This window comes from Anabrus simplex, chromosome X (assembly GCF_040414725.1).
Source record: "Anabrus simplex isolate iqAnaSimp1 chromosome X, ASM4041472v1, whole genome shotgun sequence".
NCBI lineage: Eukaryota > Metazoa > Arthropoda > Insecta > Orthoptera > Tettigoniidae > Anabrus > Anabrus simplex.
Genome location: NC_090279.1, coordinates 62268063 through 62282116, shown reverse-complemented (window position 1 = coordinate 62282116; position 14054 = coordinate 62268063).

Genomic DNA, 14054 nt, shown 5'->3' with positions numbered 1-14054 from the left:
GAATGTTTTTGTAGTAGGAGGCTTCTATTATTGTCGCGCGAATTGAGAATGGAAAGATATGCGCTGTGATAATGTAATCTGAAGTGAAAAAAGGATATTGCCTGTACTACCGTGCGCACGGCAAATTTAATCGAAATACTAATGGTAATGAGGTCACTACTGTATCAGTGAGCTGATAATGAAATATTTGGTGAGTGTTATGATAATTTATGTTGAGCTCACTCCACAATCTCGGCAGGGACGCTTGTGAAGGTATGTTTATGTCTTAAGGTTTTTTCTCTGTTATTCGATTGGATTCTTTTTCCATCTTTTGATTCTATTATTAATTTATTAATAAACCCTGTCCTTATGTTTATTCAGCGTTTCATTTATAGTAGTCTTGTATAATCGTCCTCGTTGGTTAATAACGAGGCCCATCTTGAGCTCAGGGCCGTTTACTGCCTTCCCTAATCGCGGTCCGCACCTCATTCTCCCGTTACGTTTGTTTCATTTACATCTTATGCGATCTGCATGGGAGGGGTTCGGCACAAGCAGAACGTCGCTTCGTAGTGAATATCAAACCCGGATGTTTCCTGCAAGCAGCTTTGGCTTAACCGGTTAACGCCTAACCTCTTTCGCGGTCATTGGCCGTCATGGCCGTTCTTGGACCACGGTTTCATCCCCTCAGGCTACAAAAAAGAATGCGTAAACTGAAATCCGGTACGCCACGCAGCTTACTAGCAGGTTTTTTGAAACTAGCTTTTTTTCAAATTACATGTCGCCGTTAGAACGGGTATATATAGTGCGAATCGCTTGCTGTAAGTACGTCAAAGTTTCGAAAAAGCTGTCCAACATGTCGACAGTGCAAAGAAGCCTTTACGAAAAGCTGGCAGCGCTGCGGGAAGTAGTCAGACTGCAAGAAATTTGTGAATTAGATAATATTGTGGAAGTAGAGGGGCCGTTTGAGCGCGCTGTTGTGAATAGGATGAGAGATTTGACTAACGAAGGGTTTCGGCTCTTCGTTAGTCTTTATACTCGCATCATTTCACGGCGTGATAGCCCACACTTCCCACTATTTTTTATTCATAAATTTTGCTACTTTTCCTGCAGCGCTGTTTTAATAGAGCTGCGGAAAATAATAGACTCGCGTAAAAGTGAAGATGATGATATAATTTGTGAGTTTCAACTCTTTTAATTTCAAGAAATCGTCTATTGTAGGGTCGGGAAAGATTTTAATTTTACATTAACTTTTCCTTTTGATATAGTAGAAGAATAAGAAGTGGGAGAGCCTGGAGGAGGAGAATTTAATTTATTTAATACGTTAGAGGTGAGTGTAAATACCTTTTATTTTCTTGCTTTTTTCTGCTCTTAAGAAGATAAACTAATTAAAGAGATTCTTTTACGTCGTACTAACACAGATACGTAAAAGAGTAGGAAGAAATGAACTGTAGCTATATGTATATATTTAGGAAAGAAAGAAGGGGGTCTAAAATTTTACTTTTTTAGGAAAAAATAAATATAAGAGATTATCTTTAGTTAAATTTTGTTTAATATAATTTATTAAGATACATGTTACATAAATGTTTCGAATTAATTTTGCATAGTTGAGGTGAAAATTTCTTCTTGGTTGAGGTAATGTTCCAACGTTGTCATCATCAAAACAAACAGCACTGTTTATTGTTCAAGGGAAGTCTGCAACAATAGAGAGAGGTCACTATAAGATGGTAAACCTATCAGACAGAGTAAAAAAAGTTAAAAAGTATATTTATATATTATACTAGCGTACTTACTATTGATTTCTTTAGAATACATATTCCTTCGGAATCCATGAATTATGCGTGGCGTCGAAACCTAGCCATGATACGAAAACCTTGTCGTTCTTTCTGCGTACAATTTTATCAATGAAGTATATTTTAGGATGTCTTGTCTTCTGCAGTTCTTGTTCATAGAACGCTCCATGTATTGGTTTATCTTGATAGTCGTGAAGCAAGTAAGTTCTCGGTAATGTTTCTTTTACTTTTCTTACAGTAAATAATTCATTACTCCAATTAGGAGTATACCTCTTTGTGAAATATCGCTTAATTTTACTTATTCGTACTGTGTCACCTACTTTAAATTTTGGTGGATAAGGAGACTTTTTTCTTCATTTCCCGGAATTTGTACACAGTAGCAAGTTGTTGTGGATTATTTGTGACGTCTATAGGTTTCATACCAATCGTACGATGTTTTCGATTATTAAATTCATCTAATAGTTTTGGTAGCATGCGAAGCCAGTGGCATGATTCACACGCCGAGAATTTCCTCCACATCCACTGCTTCAGTGTTCGATTGAAGCGTTCAACTACGCTTGCCTTCAAGCTGCTCCCTGTCGAATAGTTTTTAATTTTTCTTTTTGTAATCCACTGTTGAAAAATCTTATTATAAAATTCTTTTCCCCTGTCAGTTGAGGATGTTTTGGATAACATTTACATTTTGAATAGATACGTTCCATATTTTCTACTACTTCGTTTGCTGTTTTTGTTTTAAGTGGTACTGCCCATGCATACTTTGAATAAACATCAATAACAGTTAACATGTATTTATATCCACTATTAACTTTCGAAAACAGAGACATATCAACAAGATCAGCTTGATGCAAATCATCTCTTCCTCGGCTAATAACGCTCCGTCATTCAAAATTCTTTCGCACTGGAACGTGGAGTTCTTTCGCTATTTCTTCTCTGATTTTGTTCATAAAGTATGGGTAAAAGAATTCGTTCTGTGTCGTCTATTCGTTTCTTGAATCGCAGTCGATCTATAGCCAGTTGTTGCCAGTTGCTTCTTCTGTCTTCACATCCAATTTCATAGATTACTGAAATATCGTTTGAGAATCTAACCGCATTAAATATATTTGCGAACGGAAGTTCGTCCCACCGCGCAGTGTTCATTTATTCGATGACCTCGACTTTCGAAGTTCTTCTTCGATTGTCAAGATTTCGTTTTCGTGTGACGAATGACCAGCACTTCTAGATGCTATTAACTTTTTCAGTCTCTCCACCAGATTGTTTGGATCATTCCAATGAACTAATTCGATCTTCTTTCTTTGTTCATTTTTCCACTTAGCTACTTTTGATCCTCTTCCTGTACGTTTGTATTTGAGTACACTCACGAATTTTGGTGTGTTCCTTCCTTTTTTCACTTTTGCATCTTTTACTAATGGCTTGATAATTTTTTTGAAATTTGAGCGATTTTGTGCCTCTCATTTGCTTGTCAGCGTCATACTGTTTCCTGTGCACGTTAGTGTAATTTAATATATGACTGTAAGCTGACAGATCCTTATCATATTACAACTGTGCGTCCGGATCTCTCTGAAATATAATTCAAGGAGACCTTCAGTTAAAGGACAGTTAAAATTGTCAATTATAAGATTGTTATCGCGAAACAGTACTTTTTTACTCCCTAAATAGTGTTCTCAATGAACTACTCGAACCCCAAATATTCTATCAACTTTGTGTCTCAGTTGTGTGTTAAGGTAATTTTGCAGGAGATTTGTAACCTTTCTGTCCAGAGCTTCTTCTTCTTCCGATTCTCCTTCTTCAACACTTATATAACTATTTAATTTTCGATTTTTCTTTGCATTTAAACCATTCGAGTTAATTGTAAGCTGCGTAGTTTATTTAATGGTTCAGTTATTGGTTTAAATGTTTCTTCTAACTTTAGTTGGTTTAAAGCCATATCTGCTTTAAGAGAGTTATATTTTTTTACATCTTTTCTTAATTTTGCTAGTTTATCCTTTACACGACTCTTTTCCACTATGTTCGCCTGCATTTCTTAAACTGAAGTGTAACGTCTATTGTTTTACTCATATATAGTATATTCAAAGAGTATATGGAGCGGGAGATCATTAGTATTCCATTGTTTTGGATTTTTGAGGCGGAATTGAATTTCATCACCTTCCTTTACAGTAATTGATGCACCTACTTCTAATTCGATTGGATTGTTCTCGTGATTAATCATCGCATATACCTGAGAACTACGTGAAACTGTTAACGGTGTAAGTGTACCCGTGTAGGGAACCTTATACATAAGTCGACAATTTTGTAGCATATATATTGGTGACTGATTTGATGGTAGACTGTTAATTTGAAAAAGAGCTCTTATTGGTTTTTTGTGCAGTTACTTTTTCATCACTTCAAACTCTTCTTTTTCAGTAGCAAACGTTTCTAAATATTGTTTGTTAACATCATCTTGCTCGTGGATAGGTGAATCAACATTTGTAATTCGTTTGTTCTTCATATTTAATTCTCCGTTAGATTCTACTGGTAGATAATTTTTCTGAAGTTTAGAAATGACAACTTTTAACTCGTCAACTTCTCTCCGCGCAGCTGCATACTGTTCTACAAAGATTTTATTTGCAACATCTTTCTCATTTAACGGATTATGTACGTTAGTAATTCGCTTATTTTCCATACTCAACGTACCACCCACATCAACGTTTAGTTTCTGTCGATTGCTTACTTCATTCTTCAGTTTTTCGAGTTCTTCACGCGCTGCTGAATGTTTTTCCAGGTATGCTTTATTAATCGCATCCGTCGAATGAATAGGTTTGCCGATGTTTGTTACTCGTTCATTTTGCATATCTGTCGATCCATCGTCATTCAGTTGTAGTAGTCTACCTTTTGTATGCTTTTCTAAAAATAAAAGCGAAATTGCATCTTGTTCCTCTTCAGGATCTACCACACCCGATATTCTCTTGTTGTTCATGTTAAGGTTATTGTCAGTTAAAGGAAGGTGATCATCCGCAATATCACGTAAAAGAGAGTCAACATATTCTATGCGTGCAGAAACGTCGTTGACTCGTTTCTCCAAATTTCTCTGCACATGGTTAGTGTGCGTACGCATTGTGTCAAGCGAAACTGCTTCGTTTCCATTCATCGCTGGAGCTATTCCTTTCAGCCGTTTTTTCTTAAAATCAACTGCATCCTCTTCTAGTTCTCATATGTCATGTATTTCATTTTTAAGATCTAAAATGTCACGTTGTATTTCTTTATTAGTACTGTCTTTAACTGTTTTTAACACATAATCTTTATTACAAGCATCTTCCATGTTTATAGAATTGCCGAAGTTCTTTAAGGAGACTTGGGACACATTTTTTTCGCTAAATGGATGAAATTGTCGGTATTTCAATTCTGGCATAAATAAATTATATTAACCTTGATGTACATAACAAAAGTGGTTTTGTTCCGCTGTGACTATTTTGGACGTAGTTACGGCCGTTTTTAAGTGGCTCTGCACGGTCATTTGATTCTCCACCACGCCCCCTTTTCTCTGTATGCTCGGCTATCCGTGTCCCTTCTGTTACCATTAATTCCCTCTTTTCAGTAGCATTGAGATGACACAATTTTTGAATATTGGAATATATACTGACATCTGTTGGCTATGTTATGAACTACTTCAACCTATAATTTAGTCAACATAAAACTTTATATTTTAGAACATGTTTATAATTATATCCATTCTAGTGACATGTTTGACTTGAAAAATTCTATGTGTTTACATAAGTAGTATTTTAATATGTTTGAGAGTTGTAACCAAATGCATATATTTAATAAGTTAGTGGACAGCCTGACATCAGCCTATACACTTCCTTGTTTACTATTGGGTTTGTTTTGGTCAGTTTCGTGAATTGCAAGCAAAGTTGCGGGAAATTGTTAGTGAATATTATATCAAATCATGAGGAAGTAGATCCATCCAATGTAGGTAAACAAGTGCTTGACATTGCTGTATCATATGATGGAACATGGCACAAGCGTGGCCATACATCTCTCTATGGCATTGGCATAGTGATTGACATTCTGAGTGGATTAGTTATAGATTACATGTGTTATCTAAATATTGTCACATGTATGTTGTAACTGCTCTTGAACTGGGTGGTGATTCTCCAGAATATAATGTATGGCTGGAAGGTCATAAAACATGTGGGGAAATGCTCCAGGAATTATGAGGGATCATCTGTAGCAGTGAAAGTATTTGCAGCTGATATTTTATGGAAAAGATCGGTGGAAGAATGTGGCATGCGCTACACAACTGTGCTTTTTGATGGGGATGCCAAAACACTTCTCCACCTTTCAAATGAAGCAGTATATTGACCAGATGTACAATTGAAGAAAGAAGAGTGCATTAACGATGTTGCAAAAAGGAAGGGGACTGGTTTGAGGAATTTGGTGAAAGAGTAAAAAGTAAAAGGAACTACACTTGGTGGAAGGGGTCCTGGAAGTTTGAAAGAAGCAACTATTGTGAAGCTCACAAATTATTATAGGCAGGCAATATGTCCAAATATTCCCTCAGTAGATAATATGAAATCTGCAATATATGCCTCACTATACCATTACTCCTCCACAGATGAAGATCCTAAGCAAAAGAAATGCCTCTTAGGACCTGAATCATGGTGCTTCTATAACAAGAGTATCGCAACAGGACAAACCCCTCAAAGCCCACCAAAAATGTCAGTTTAATTCACAACTGCAATGCTGCTGAAAATTGTGCCTGTATACAAAGGCTGGCATCAACAGAACTTCTGTCTAGATGTTGTAGAGGGTCTACTCAAAATTCCAATGAAAGTCTTCATGCATGTATATGGAAAAAGTGCCCAAAAGAGACCTTTGTGTCCTCAAAAAGACTTGGAATAGCTGTTTCTAACGCAGTTTCAGACTACATGTGATGCAGTGCAACACAAGAAATGAAAATGGCTGTAAGGAATTATAAACTTTCACCAGTATCCACCAAACTTGCCACACAGAGATGAAAGAAGAAAATTTGACAGTCAGCGGTCAGTCACCCAACAAAAGAAAACAGCCAGGAAAAGACTGAAAATCCTCAAGGTGCACAGGGAGGAAGCCAAGAAGAAACAGGAGGGTAGGAGGTATAGTGCTAGTGAATTTTAAGAGATTTGGAAAGGCCATAATGAAAATTTTTAATGGTTTTAGAACTAAAATTCAATTAACTCAAAACACCATTTTTTGTAACCTGCAGTGTTCCATGCGGGTCAAATCTAAACCTATATTTACCAAAGTTTGTGTGTAGCTTCTATGTGACCTAACAAAGAAATTGTAGGATGGATTTTGCATTCTTCTTCAATATACTCATTTTATGAGGCAAAATTTACAGAAAATTAGTGGAAAATTAGATGAAATAAAATTAAAAATTTGAAACAGGAGTTAATTGATCAACATAGGGTGAATCAAAAATTCCATCCTAGAGTTTATGTTATAAGGAAGAATCATTTCACAAGTTTTCAAACTCTCAGGTAAAAATCCATCCCGCAGGGAACTTCTTGAAAGTTGCCTGTTTTGCGAGTGTCATAAACACAAAGTACACCATATCTCGTAAACTAATAAGGATATTCATCTGAAATTAAGATATATTCTTTCCATAGTAGTGCTACATATTCCACAAAAATTTCATTGTGATTGCTCAAAAATTGTGGAAAATAAGAAAATGTGTCCCAAGTTCCCTTAAACGTTTACCATGAATACTTAAGTTTCCATCAGATGTTGATGTTACGTAATTTGTATTAACTAACATTTTTTCATCTACATATGACTTAGTAGGAATATCATGTCGTGATGATGGTCGCGTCACATACACGTTACTGGCTCTGTTGTTTGATGCCATCATGATGTTCTTTCTCTACTCAACAATTCGAAAATGAGTTCGTTAATGCATACACTGCGGTATTTATATCACATAAAATATATCGAATCCACTTCGATATCGACCTTTGCTTATTTCGCTATGCTTATCGATAACGAGAAAGCTGAATTTCGACTGCGACCAACAACGGTAACATAAATCAGTGAACTGGTTGTAACTCATATCGGTGTTCGCGTGATCGTCGTAGACATGACGAAGATTTCTTGCATCTTGTTTAAACAGAATAATGAAATTAGCGTTGTCTCTAATAAGTTGTTTCGGAATGCAGGAATAGGTCTGACATAAGTAAAAAACGTCCACGATATGGTGTCGACCTCTACTAAAGTAGTCTTTCATGTGCTGCTGTTTGTCGCTTGCTACATCGTCAAAAGTAAAAACTGAATTTCTTTGAGCTTCTTCTGGCTGTATTACTTGCTCACGATCAGAGTAAAACTCACATTTTATTTCTTTAATGGATTTTTAAAGCTACTCTAGCTCAATATATTTCTTCTGCGACAATGATTTCGAGTAAACATACACATTCTCAAATCGTAACCCGTTCGGTTGAAATAACAAATTAATCATTACATTAGTCTTCCCTGCATTCGATGGACCGCTTATGATACCGCGTATTGTGTCCGGCACCAATTTACTATGTTTATTTTTCTTTCTTACTGAACGTTTTGTGTCATTCAGATTTGCAACAGGTAAAGATAACGATTGTTTGATTGCCTTTACCATGATATCAGTTTTCAACGATCGAGTGCACAGGAGCAACACGTACAGTGAATTTCTTTTTTCTCAAAGTTATTGATGATTACTAAATAAACTTGAACTTTTTACTTTCTGTTTTACTGATCTAGTTCCAAAATGGTTCGTGCATCACACTACACCTAGTATTAAAAAGTGCTGGAACAGCTGTCCTGTTATAGAGATCTAATAATATGTTGCCAACTTCACAGCCCCTCATATACCGACACGAAGGTGACCATTTTCTGTGTTCTGCTAACGAATCGTCATCTTTTTCCCACGAAAATAATTCGATTCCGCAAAAAATATATTTAGCTGCGTCTAGGTATCCCGTGTAGTAAAATCCAGCTTTAGCTAAACTTACGGGGTCTATCCACGGTACACGCCATCTAGCGAAAGTCCTTATCCGATCTACCTCAGATTTTAAATTTAACGGACGAAGAATGTACGCCATGTCGCAGTAAAATGAGGAGAGCAGAAAAAATCTCTCTTATTTATATATATATCTTCCTACCTTCCAAAAAAGAATAAAAATAAACTAAAATACATTTTAGTACTCAACAGTTGCACATCGTGTAAAAATGTAATTCGTATATAATAACACACTTGCTAGCAGGAGCTCTTATTTGAGTATGCTGCGTCGAAGACTCTACGTTGTAGCAGCTCCATGTGAACGAGTAGGGAAAGGAGGAATAATAGGCAAAGTTCTTAATAAAGCTATAGATAGTTTACCAGTAGAATAGCACATACCAGGTTATGAATTTTGCGGACCTGGGAAAAAGTTAGAAAAACGACTTAAGCGTGGTGATCAAGGAATAAATCTATTAGATAAGGCATGTAAAGAACACGATATCGCTTATGCTACATACAAAGACCAGAACAGAAGGAAAGAATCAGATGAAATCTTAGCCTCTAAGGCTTGGTCTCGTGTAAACTCTCAGGACGCATCATTAGGAGAAAGAGCAGCTGCACTAGCAGTTACGGGTATTATTAAAGCGAAATCGAAAGTAGGTGGGGGTAGAAGAAGAAGAAAATCAAAACATCGAAGAGAACGAGTAAAACGAAAACAAAAGACAGCATGCTGTAAAAAGAAGAAAGGTGGTTTTCTTCCACTCCTTCCGATATTTGCAGCCTTGTCAGGCTTGAGCGGTCTAGCAAGTGGAGCTGCGGGCATAGCATCGGCTGTAAACAAGGCGAAAGTCGCACAGGAAGAATTAAAAGAAATGAAGCGACACAATCGAATGCTAGAAGCGATGCGTGGGAAAGGGCTTTCTACTCGAAACAAAGGAAAGGGCATTTACTTAAATCCTCCAGTATACAAAAGATAATGGATGGCCTGCCGAATAGAGCATTACCTAACATAGATCTATATCGTTACGCATTTCGTTTAAAAATTCCCTAATTCAGAGGTGTGTTTATGCGAGATACGTTACCGAAAATTTCTCGTAAAAATGAGAGTTGTATTTTGAATTTAGATCCGATAAGTAAATCTGGTTCGCACTGGGTTGCGTTCAGTAAACGAGGTGCATATGTGTACTACTTCGATAGTTTTGGTAATTTACGTCCCCCTAAAGAGGTACCAGAATATTTTAAAAAACTGTTACATTCGGTATAATTTTCATTCTTATCAAACTTTTAATTCATCAATTTGTGGTCATCTGTGTTTACTATTTTTATACTGTATAAATACAGCACGATTTTAGTATTTGTGTTCAGTGTACACGATGCCATATGAAAGACGGATTACATTCGAGGGTAGAGGCTCGAAGATTGATGTAGTATTAGAAACCCCGATTTACTTGAATAGAGCTTCCTTCTATGAAATAGGACTTGCTGCACTCTTTACATCTAATAGTATTCGACATGTCACTAGTAAAAGTAATAAGTTTGCTATATATGTGGATGGTAAAAAAATTATTTTGAGTGTGGCAGAGGATATTTATGAATTCGAAGATCTCGTGGCAAAACTAGAAAGTTTGCTAACTATTAAAAATGTAAAACTATTTCTGCAGGAGTACACTACAAAACTTAGTTTTTTATCTCGACTATTAACAACAAACCTACTATGTATTCTCCGTTTGACATTGATTTCAATGTACCGAACAGTGTTGGTAGTAGCTTAGGTTATCTGTTAACTGTATACGAGAAATATGCTAACCATGAATCACGGCTGAATGAAATAGGTAACGTGAGCGTTAATAGCACAAATAACCAGATTTGTATTAAAATGAAGGGAGACAAAACAACTGTAATTACATTACCTGAAGGTAGTTACACTTTTTCGGAAATAGGAGCTCTAGTTCAAGAAGCAATAATTAACAACTTTCCTATTCTCGAAGAGAATGACCTACTAGAGAGAGATAGTAAACTTATTACTATTACTTATGAAAAGACTTATCTTCGCTGTAAAATGTCTTCAACCTAGACGTAGACTTTGATGTTTCCGACTCAATTGCTGATTTGTTAGGATTTTCATGTCAAAAATATGAAGCTAATAAATTACATATTTCAGGGGAGATGATTAACATTAATAACGTAAACTCGATTCGCGTATGTTCTAATCTCGTGTTAGGTTCTGGTTCCTACCTCAACGGTAAACGAACACATTCGTTATACAATTTTAAACCGCTTGTTCCAGCAGGCTATCCTATTGTAGTACAACCGTCAACTATAAGCTTCTTACCGGTAAAGACTAGTGTTATTCAACATATATCCATCGTACTCGAATATCAGTTCGAGAACCCAATCGACTTACAAAATGAGGATGTAACAGTAGAGTTAATTATTCGTCCAGTGAAATTACAGTAATCACATTTAACATAAAGCGTACACTTATGTACTATCATTCGAGTAAGGAACAGTTCAACAACAACATCATGGTGGTAATTTACAACAACCAGTCAAAAAACCGAGGATTAAAAGAGGAAGCAGCCAGAGTAGTAAAATATAGAGTAAAGCTAAAAAACAATCTCATCGTGTACGCAACAAGAAAAAAATAACCGCAAACAATAAAGACTTTTTACAATCGCTAGGCTACCGACTACTATAAGTTCTATTTCTCCTATGGAAACTACTTTAGTCTCTTTTCGTGTGTAATCTAGGTAACACCAACAAGAAATATGTTTAAAGTAACAGGCAAAGTTGTATTTGATAATGGAGTAGCCAGGCAGGAGGTAAGAAGCTGTCATTTAAATGCAAGTACGAAATATAAAAACGATGAAATTCGAGTTCCTGAAGCCGATGTTTACATAGAAGGTGGTATTGTAAAATCCATCGCAGATGATGCACCTACAGCTTCAGCCGTTTCCGATCAAGTTTTCGCAGCAAATCTTTCCGATGAAATTCGTATAAAATTAGATGCGAAGGAAATTGAAAGAACACAGAAAGATTTTTTTACAATGCTACTGACTACTATAGGACAAAGCATATAAATTCTATTTCTCTACCAAAAAACTACTTTAGTCTCTATTGTGTACAATAACGGTAACATCAAGGAGAAATATGTTCAACGTAACGGACAAAGTTATATTTGACAACAGAGTTGCCAGGCGGGAGGTAAGGAGCTATCATACATATGCGGGCACGAAATATGAAAACAACGATGAAATTCGAATTCCTGTACACAACCAAGAACATATATTTTTACCCTCTGAAGCTGATGTTCACATCGAAGGTGAAATAGTTAGATCAAGCGCAGGTAATACACCTTGAGCTACAACCGCTCCCGATCAAAACTTTGCAGCAAATCTCTTCGATGAAATTCGTATTGAATTAAATGGGAAAGTGATTGAAAGAACTCGGCGTGTAGGTACGACTAGTGCTATAAAAACTTTTGCCTCTTATTCTAAAAATGAAATGCTAGCGCTGCAAAATGCCGGTTATTTTCCATCAATTTCTACACCACCAAACGAAGCTAATATTGCCCACGCAACTACAAAGCTATTCCATACATTCATCCCACTGCGTGTTCTTTGCGGTTTATTTGAAGACTACAGGAAACCATTCATAAACTGTAAACTTGAATTTATCTTTATTCGTTCTAGAGATGACAAATGTGCACTGTTTTCAGCCAACGCGGAAGATACAGCTAAGGTCGAAGTACGAAAAATGTATATAAAGCTACCAACTCTAATACTGTCCGACGAGGAAGAAGTTATACGCATAAAGTTAATCCAAAAATCCTTCTATTCCTGTAGCATTTCGATCGTGGAGTTATCACGAGTTACCTACTATTCCAAATTCAACGAAGATTAATTGGACTGTTATGACTACGTCACAAATAGAAAAACCGAGAGTTTTTATGCTTGCTTTCCAAACCGATCGTAAGAAAATTAATGCTTTGTCTTCTCTGTTCGATCACTGTAATATTCGATCCGTTGCCGTATTCTTAAATTCAAACTTTTATCCCTATCAAAAGGCTGTAGCTAATGTTAACAATGGCGACTGCAGTGAATTGTATGATATGTTCATCAAGTTTCGTAATGCTTGATGATAATCGTTCCGAACCGAATATATCACGAAGTGAATTTCAGTCGCATTGTCCTATTGTTGTTATTAATTGCATGGAACAGGTAGAATCGATAAAATCTTCCTCTGTAGATGTTCGCGTTGAAATTGAAACAAACGAACCTATTCCAGCCAACACTACTCTGCATTGCATTATTTTTCATGATCGCATAATAAATTATAAACCACTAACGAATGAAGTATTTTTCTTCCAATAATCTTGCGCGAGTTTTTCTTCCTTTTTTAACAATAGTGTATATAAACGAGAGAGTGAGGATTCTCTGCTTCAGTTCTTCGATATCAAGCACACCATGAGTGCAAAACCCAGAGGAGTGATAGTTGACATTCAGAGGTTACCTACTGGAGGTTACGAGATAGCCTGTTGTAATATAGATTCGTCTACAGCTCTATTAGGTATGAGTGTACCTAATTTAGATTTCACGCTTACGTCGTTTTTCATCTCAGTGATCAACAATACCAATATCTAGTTGTGTGCAACTGTGTTAATGAGTTACGTCTATTAGCACTGCGAGAGTATCCTCGTACATGCATAATTGACTTGAACACTATAGAAGGTGTACCCGATTTAAGAACAATGCGTAACGAGTGTTTCCCCGTTGACTGTCCGCGTCATTTACCACATGTTGCAAGATATTCAGGCAGCTGTGCTATGTTCAACGTTCACGCAGTTCATAGTTGGTTAAAATCGTCAGATGGTGTGTTGAGAATAGTGTGTTCAGTGATAAACAAATTTAAGAAAGAAGGTGTGAGCAGATTCAATAAATATGAGTGGGCTTTCTTCCCTGAAAACATATTATCTATACGAACAACATCAGTTAAGTGCGCTCTGGCAGTATCTACCAGATCATCTGAAGGCGAACTTACACCATGATTGTCAGGATTCAGGAGCTAACAACGACAACGTCCGAGCTTGATTTCAGCTACTAATTCAACAAATATTAAGGTAAAGAAAAATAAATATTAGTTTCCTTTTTTTCTTGCTTTTTCTGTTTTATGTTTTATTCTGCTATCAACTAATTTTTCTTTCCTTTTTCCCCTGCAGATCTCTCCTCATGGTGGCAGTCAAAGATTCAATCGAAATTTTATATCAAAAAATAAAAACTCTGTAGTTTCTCATTCAATAAATT